Here is an 8,920-nt window from a genome sequence, read left to right on the forward strand (position 1 = left end):
GGCTTCTGACTTGGGACAGGCACATACATACATAATGTGGCTGGGTTGAACATGTTAGCGGGATCCCAACCCTTCCCGTAACCTTGGACAGTGCAACTTAAGAACGAACTATAAAAATCAGTTGAAAAAGGCTCATCAGATGGACAAAAATACAAGTGGACGTTACCGGGTACTTGTACATCCCGACAACAAAAAGACACTAGGTACAGACCTGAGAGTACTCGCAGCTAAATGACAGCTAGTTTAAAGCCCCTTACAACTAATAAAAAAGTGATGTAATTCGTAATGTTGTACTGGTACTTCACTGTTCCAGGTTAAGGAGATGGTTGGGGTCCCACTTATATGTTTATCCCCGTCACATTATGTATGTATGTGGCTGTCCGAAGTCAGGAGCCTGCAATTTAGTGGTTGTTGTTTGTTGTTGTGTTACATATTTGTTTTTCGTTCATTTTCTTTTTGTAATTAATAATGCCGTTAGTTTCCTTGTTTGAATTGTTTTACACTTTTTTCATTTCGGGGCCTTTTAGAGCTGACTATGCTGACTATTGAAGGCCAAACGGTGACCAATAGTTGTTAATTTCTGTTTCGTTTGGTTTCTTGTGAAGAGTTGACTCCTTGGCAATCATACCACATCTTCTTGTATCCATGAAATATACGTAAAGCAAACAATCAAGAAATTTATCCAAAGAAGCGGGTTTTTCAAACTCAAAAAATTAGAAAAAGAATAAAATGAAATGGTTGATGTAAACACTAAATGTCAAACCATATAAGTTTCTTGTATTGACAGCAAGACAAAAAGAGAAGGGTTGTGGAATGAAAACATTACGTCCAATGAAAAACAGACAACGCCATAGCCAAAATTATAAACGACGAATAAAGAAAACAGTAACTAAATCTTACTCCAAAGATTAAATAGAAGACAACAGTAACTAAATCTTACTCCGAAGACTAAAGATTGAACAACGCGAACCAAACCAAAAATCGTCATGGGTTCGAGGTCGGGTTCTCCGGAAGGTTGTAGTTCGATCTTTTATAAATTATAAAAAGGTTAATACATGTCCTTTTTATATCGTTCTGGGCATCATTCCGACCCAACACCCTATAATCAGCCCGATACGTTAGCCTGTTGTTCCATGATTGTCGTTTGTTGATGTGGTTCATAAGTGTTTTTATTTTCTCTTTTTTTATGTAGATTAGACTTGGTTTTTCCGTTTGAATGGTTTTACACTAGTAATTTTATGGGCCCTTAATAGCTTGCTGTTAGGTATGAACCAAGGCTCCGTGTTGAAGACCGTACTATGACCTATAATGCTAAACTTTTACAAATTGTTACTTGGGTGGAGAGTTGTTACATTGGCACTATACCACATCTTCTTATACATGTATCTATAGACCGTTTTTTCCCTGTTTAAAATGTTTTACACTAGTCATTGTGGGGTTCTTTATACATATAGCTGGCTGTTCGATGTGTGCAAATGCTCCGTGTTGAAGGTCGTTTACTTTTACTCATAATTGTTAATTTCATACATAGTTACTTGGATGGAGAGTGGTCTCATTGTTATTCATACCCTATCTTCTTATTCATATGTATTTCAATCTTTGTATCATGATATTCTACCGATATACGAATCCTGGTATCCCCATATACACCCGATCACCTGATACCGCATATAGTTTTATGAGTTATCCAATGGATCATGTATTTACATCTCTGCTAGTCAAGGGTTATGATCCAGCCCCTCCTCTAGTGACTCTTGGCTAGCGAAGATGTTGTATTTAAGGCTAGTTTACGTCCGCTCGTTACACATACGCAAACCGGCTATCAAATTAATGCCAAGTACTAGTATATGAGAAAATAACATTTTTGAAACTTATAGATATATGTATAGGATTTTGGTATAAAATAACACATGAAGACAATTACGTCACATATAAGTTTTATTTGTAGACGAATATATACTTGTAGAAGCTTGATATTTACAGCATTTATAAAGGGACTGGACTTAATGATAAGCTGGATATATACAGCATTTATACAGGGACTTGGAATGATAAGCTGGATATATACAGCATTTGTATAGGGACTTGGAATGTTATAAGCTGGACATATATACAGCATTTTTACAGGGACTTGGAATATTATGCATAAGACACGAGACTATTTCTCAGTCAATAAATATCAAAATTTTACGAGACATGGCCTCCCGTCAGAAAGTTACTTTTGTACAGCATCTTCTTTGTAGACAGAATTCTGAAATAAAAAAAATACATAATTAATAATTACATTGAAATAAACTGCATTTATTGCAAATTGATTGGCTTGGGGGAAAAAACACTGATAAGAATGTAATAAGTGCGCAATATTTATGTATTTAAACGTTAAATTATAACAAATTCAACCGTCTAGATCGAAAATAAATCAGAGATCTATTCTAAAAAATCTCGCTTACAAAATATACATATATATAATAGTGCATAAATGTGTTCAGATTTTTTTAAAACAATTTTGAGAAGGAAACTTTAAAGGTTTTATGGTAATTTGTATACTGTTTTGACATGCATTCTAAAAGCCTTCTTATGATTTGGATTTTTTTTAAATTAATATTAATTTCCAATTTACAGCAATTTTTGAAGAGACTGGTTTATTTTTCAGCTTTTTCATAGGGATCTCCACATTGAGTAAAATATACCCCAACCAATATACCCATTCTGATTGGTTAAAAAGTTGGACAATGCTGACAAAGGGAAACAACTTTTTTGTAAAAATAAATAATTTAGATCAAAAGATAAATATTTGATTGTTAATGAGTTTTTTTTATATATAGTATAAGCTAGATGTCAATAGAATTGTGAATATATAGATATAGAAATTAAAGAAGACAGATATGTACAATAGTAAGAAGTAAGTTACAGAAGACAGCATATATTATAATAAAAATTATGAGAGGTAAACAGGTCCGATAACTGGTACATTCACGTCCATCGTTGATGAGAAATGCATTCAATATTGTGTCGTTTTCTACAATTCCTTCATTTCTACAATTGCAGAAACGGACACAATAATAAACACAATCAAAATGATACTTTATGAAGGAATATAGACAAGAGAGTATGCACTAAATTCCAAATGTTATTTTGTTAGAGGGTTATATAGAGATAAACTGGAATCCGCTTGTATTACGCTACACTCAAACAAACAAAGTATAGTAGTCAGCCTAGAACCAGCTTAATATAGAGAGAGCATATTTAAGAATTTCTAAATGTTATTATGTTAGAGAGACAAGCTATATAACTTGCATTTAGAATTTCTAAATGTTATTATGTTAGAGAGACAAGCTATATAACATGCATTTTTTAGTTCGGTTAGACTGTACCTAACAAGAAGTTAAATCAGTATTACAGAGCCAGTGTCAAATGTAAAATTTAAAGGTATTTACATATAAATATATGTAATTAAATAATTTAAAGCCACAGTTAGTAAATAAAAGGACAAAACCTATCCTGGTCAATATGAATAGTATAGGCATTACAATCAAAGTAAGTATTTACCTTCTTTTAATTTATATGGCGAAGTTTTCAGGCATCTTTTCAAGGCGAATATCATAATGGCTGACTGCTTTTCTGGTCAAATTCTCTGCTTTTTCTTGTCCAAATATTCCTGTTCCACGATATATAACTGCAGATTCTTTCCCGCTGCATTTAGGAGTCGGACTGGGGTCAACTTGGTTGAAAAGAGCAAAATCTGCCCGCCACTGGCCAGTTTCAAGATCGAAGTCCATAAGATTAGAAAAACGACAGCCCCATTGTATATCTTTGGAAGAATAAGACGTTCTAGCTTGACAAATTTCACCAGTGGACTCAATTGTGCCTTCTAATACAATAATGATTTCGAATGTGTTCGCTAACATTTCTTCAAACTGCATGTCATACAAAGGACTGTCTTCATTAATTCTATGACTTATAACCATCGGCCACATGAGAAACATTCGGTCATCCATTCCGTTTACTTCAAATTCCATTTGTTTCTGGTATAACGGATAAACGAATCCTTCATCGGAAATCTTTTCACCTACATAAATACCATAGACGGAAGCGTCAATCAAATGGCTTTTTCTAATGTCACCTACTCTTATTTGTAAACAAAGTTCGCCATCTTCTACACATATACACATAGTATCACTGAACATAAGAGTGTATCGTCTGTATTTTGGACGTGCAACCTTCACCAATATGAACCCTACCAGTAATGTCTCAAGCAAAAAGCCTATTGTGATCTGGATAAATACCAGAGGGATGCTTCCGCCACATTTTGTATCCGGATAAAATGTTCCATATCCGATTGTAGTTTGTGTTTCAATTGAAAAAAGTAGTGCATCGGCAAAGCTTTTCATCCTAATAACACATGGTGACCATGCCGGATTATCAAGATTATCGAAATCACCATGGGAATAACTCAGTAAATACCAGAAAATTGCAAACATTAAATACACAAAGAAAAATGTCAGGCAAAATATAAGTGCAGCCCATCGCCATTTTATATCAATAAGAGTTTGATACAAGTCACGGAAATAACCTTTTCGCTTACTTCCTTTTATACCTCTATATCCAACACGGTATTGTCCAGTTTTCTTGACCAGTGACGGTCTTCCAAGCTGATAGCCGTTTCTCATTTTGGTTGAAGAATCTTTACTTTCTCCCGGAAATTCCACGGTTTTTACGGAAGGTCGTCTTTTCATAGTAACACCAGTCTTAGGGTCGAAGTCGTAAGTTGTTTCAGTTGTTTCATCGCCATTTTTTGGAAGTTGTTTTTTGTCGGAAGCCATGTTTGTAGATATATTATGAATTATATTTTGTGTCCTTTTACATAGTACTCTTCGAACTGAATGATCTTATGGTATACACGAATATCAGAAAATGTTTTTTATGCCCCAAAAATAACTCTGACGTAAATTTATGAGAAAAGAAGCATTTTGATTCGTTAGCTGGAAAACAATGCTAATTTATGAAAATCGATCTGGGCTGTCAGCAATACTTGTTTAACATCTAATTGTTCACAAAACATTATTTCATTGATGTTCAAAATGATTGATTGATGATCGCTGGATAAAAATGTAACATTAAACGCATTAATGATCTTAATGTGCCTCTATGATATGCTCGTTACCTCCAGGCAAAAAACAAGTGAAGAAGAATTACTGATATGTGTTTTATTCTCACATTTGTACATCACGAATTGACAAATATTTCAAATTCATGATAATTATAAAACATTAAACGTACATGCTGAAATTGACTCTATTTATTTTTATCTCCATTCTATATTTAGTTTGGCTATTATATATATATTATTATAATAAATATGATATATATGCAACTGTACATCGAAATGACAACTATTTTTTTGTTGTTGATATTCATGAAAGTTATAAAACGAAAAACGTACATGTTATAAATGGATTCCATTTTTCTCTTTCAAATATATCTTTAGTTTGTCTATCATATGTACAATTATAAATAAATATAATATGCAAAAAAGTTTTACTACTTTCATTATTTATTCACAATGATCAATCAAAATTGTAACAAGTGTATAACATAATTCAATAATTTATTTGTGTTTATTATTCTTTGTTAAAATTATAGACTTGTATTACTTTTAATGGAAAATACAGTGTTGGCAATAAAAACCATTGATAAAACAAAGAGTAATTAAATCCTTCAAATATATAATAATATATGTATAATTAAGACATTACAAGTCTTATCACAAAAGTGCACATATAAATTTCTATAAAACAACATATTACTAATTCGTTCGTAAAAATAATGTGTTTCTAATTCGTCTAAATAACAGGCAAACAATGCTAGATCTGTAAATTTACGGAAACAATTTTTTCCTTTCCCTAGCCAGTATTCGAACTCATGCTACTGAGATACCGTGACACCAAATCGCCTTGCACAATGCCCGATGCACTCGACCACCATCAGATATATCATGTTTCACAAAAGAATTATCTGTACTTCGCAATTATAACTGGAACAAATTGAATAAGATACTATAGGTGCCATGATTTCTTGCCAAGCATGAACACAGAACATTAAATACACACTTGTTACATGTTTGCTTCATATTAACTGAAAGCATGAAACACAATTTGCTCATTATATGTATAGATGGGTAAAGAGCAGACATCCCTGTCATACCACAAGTAGTTTTGCTTTTGTATAACAATGTTGTTAATTTGTTTTGCATATTAGTATTTTACAAATTTTACAAATAATTTTAGAACTTTTATCATATAAGTCGGTGAAAGTTACTCTTTATAATCTGGTGCATATCAAGCGGTATTTTGGATTTATCATCGAATAAGAAACGTTAAAACTGAAACACTTGAAAACCAATAATTTATAACATAATACACACTATATGACCAAAAGTTGACCAAAAAAGAATAACCAAATTCATCTTAGGTCGCTTTGCTAGATGGATTCCTTTATAATCTTTAAAGAGGTAGTTGAAATAATTTTACACCAGAACCATTTTTAAAACACCTTTCAGTGTTGTTTTAAATTTATAATGTATAACAGTCCAATGTGTGTACTTTAAGATTATAACAACAGTATGGTGTATATCTTAACAGATCATTTATAACATAATACACACTATATGACCAAAAGTTGACCAAAAAAGAATAACCAAATTCATCTTAGGTCGCTTTGCTAGATGGATTCCTTTATAATCTTTAAAGAGGTAGTTGAAATAATTTTACACCAGAACCATTTTTAAAACACCTTTCAGTGTTGTTTTAAATTTATAATGTATAACAGTCCAATGTGTGTACTTTAAGATTATAACAACAGTATGGTGTATATCTTAACAGATCATCAAAATTTTAAATGCTTAAGGAAAGCAAAACTCCGCAAATTCGAAAGATTTTGGCAGATCTTTATAAGGTCATTGGGTCATTGCTATATATATATATATATAAAAAAAAAAAAAAAAAAAAGAAAAAAAACTATCTTGGAAGTAGAGATTTGTGTTTTCTTTCGGAATTATATTCTTTATTTTTCAATGCAAAATTTGACGAGAACAAAATTTTCAATTTTATGGTAAAAAATATCTTCAACAGCCGCATGCAGTGCTGAATAAAATTTAGATTTAGTGTTTATATGTAAAAATATTCAAATTCCAATAATCAATTCTAAGAAAAATACCGTGACAAAAAATATTCACAAATGTCTTTAATTTGAACCTTTCATTAGTTTGTACATATTATACCTAGATACCACCATTCTGTTTCTGTTTTGTGTCAATGTAATTTGGAAAATTGAAGCTGTATAACCGTAATTTGGTTTATCCAAATAAATTTTAAAGTACATGTACGAAAAAGAAAACGGATATACGTGGGAGAGTCTGGCCTACAGTTGTATAGACTCGACTTCATTTGAACTTTGGTGGATAGTTCTTATTGGCAACCATACCATATCTCTTTATTGTTCTATTGTTTCTATAGATGGTGAAAATGCATGTTTCAGGCTAATTTTTACAAGTGTATTCAAAAATCTTCAAATACAATTTTGAGTTTTGAATTTTAGGTGTTATACAGTCAGGTCCTAATGTTGAATTTTTGAAGGGGTGACGTTAATTGCGTGAAATATACACTGCCGAGCAGAGCAATTTGTTAGATGATTTTATACAAAAACTTTATATGATATAAATCAAGACATTTTTATTTGCGATCAAAAAGGGACCAGCCTCCTGGATCAACCAATAACAATAAAATGAAAAGGGTTGAAAGGCTTTGTCGTTATATTGGTCATTAAAATATAAAATGCATAAATTATTTCTATAATTGATATACATGAAAAGAGGAACGTTATGACCACCACATCATTATGAGTAATTCCTTTCCTTTGATGAAAACCAAATGTATTTTTATGATTGACAGTGGTCAAGGGTATCATCGATTAATAAGAACATAAATGTCAAAAACGACGTTGGACGTTTCGCACCTTTATTGTTGCAGACATAACTCGGCCTAAAATCTGACATCTAATAACGACAATAATAATTCCTACAAATTAGCTTCTTTCACATTCTGAAACATAAAAAATATTGGAATGCAGTTATATTACTAGTCACTGGACACGTGCTCGGAGTATTTGTCAAATATATTTTAAGACTTGTTCGAACCCGGTAAAGATGGAATATAATAATAATAAAAAAAAAACATGCATGTAATATATACCAATGTAAAATGTTTTAAGGCTGTCCAAGTAAATATCAGGCAAATACTATGATCGATATGGGTGGCACAACATATTTTTTCCCACTGAATTTTTGGTTCCAATGTAATGTTTATATCATACAAAGGATATATAATTATGTCAAATATATTTTTGAATCAACAGTGGATGGCTCAGAAAATGATTTTAAAGTTCACTAACAATGCAATAAAATTTTGTACAAAATGAAGAGTTATCTCCCCTTTTCAATGAATTTTCAGTGCTTTTTATGTATTTTTTTTCTCTTTATTTGTTGCAGTTAATATAAAAACACAATTTAACTTTGAGAAAGAATGAATTTGTGATATGATGTAGATAAAAAAAAATTTGAAAACAAAATATGTCATGTGCAATCCACTGCCTGGTTTTTCCATGGACACCCTCTTCAATTAACAAAAAATAAAGCAAACACTTTTGAAGAAAACAAATATACAAAAGCAAAACGTTAAACCTCTTATCTCACCATTTCAATATTTTTTATTTGTGTAAAACATATAAAGGACACTTAAAGTTTACTAAGTTATACATTTTTGAAAATACATTATGTATATAGATGACTTTGTATAGATTACAAGCAGGCGCGGATCCAGCCATTTTAAAAAAGGGAGAGTCCAACTATATGCTCCCATTCAAA

At 31.6% G+C, this 8,920-nt stretch overlaps 1 pseudogene; it reads right to left on the minus strand.

Moving 5' to 3' along the window:
- Positions 1-1,920: 1,920 nt before the first annotated feature.
- On the minus strand, positions 1,921-4,908 carry LOC143075569 (G protein-activated inward rectifier potassium channel 3 pseudogene; annotated as a pseudogene).
- Between the last annotated feature and the right edge of the window lie 4,012 nt (positions 4,909-8,920).

The sequence above is a fragment of the Mytilus galloprovincialis genome, chromosome 5, assembly GCF_965363235.1.
Source record: "Mytilus galloprovincialis chromosome 5, xbMytGall1.hap1.1, whole genome shotgun sequence".
Classification (NCBI taxonomy): Eukaryota; Metazoa; Mollusca; class Bivalvia; order Mytilida; family Mytilidae; genus Mytilus; species Mytilus galloprovincialis.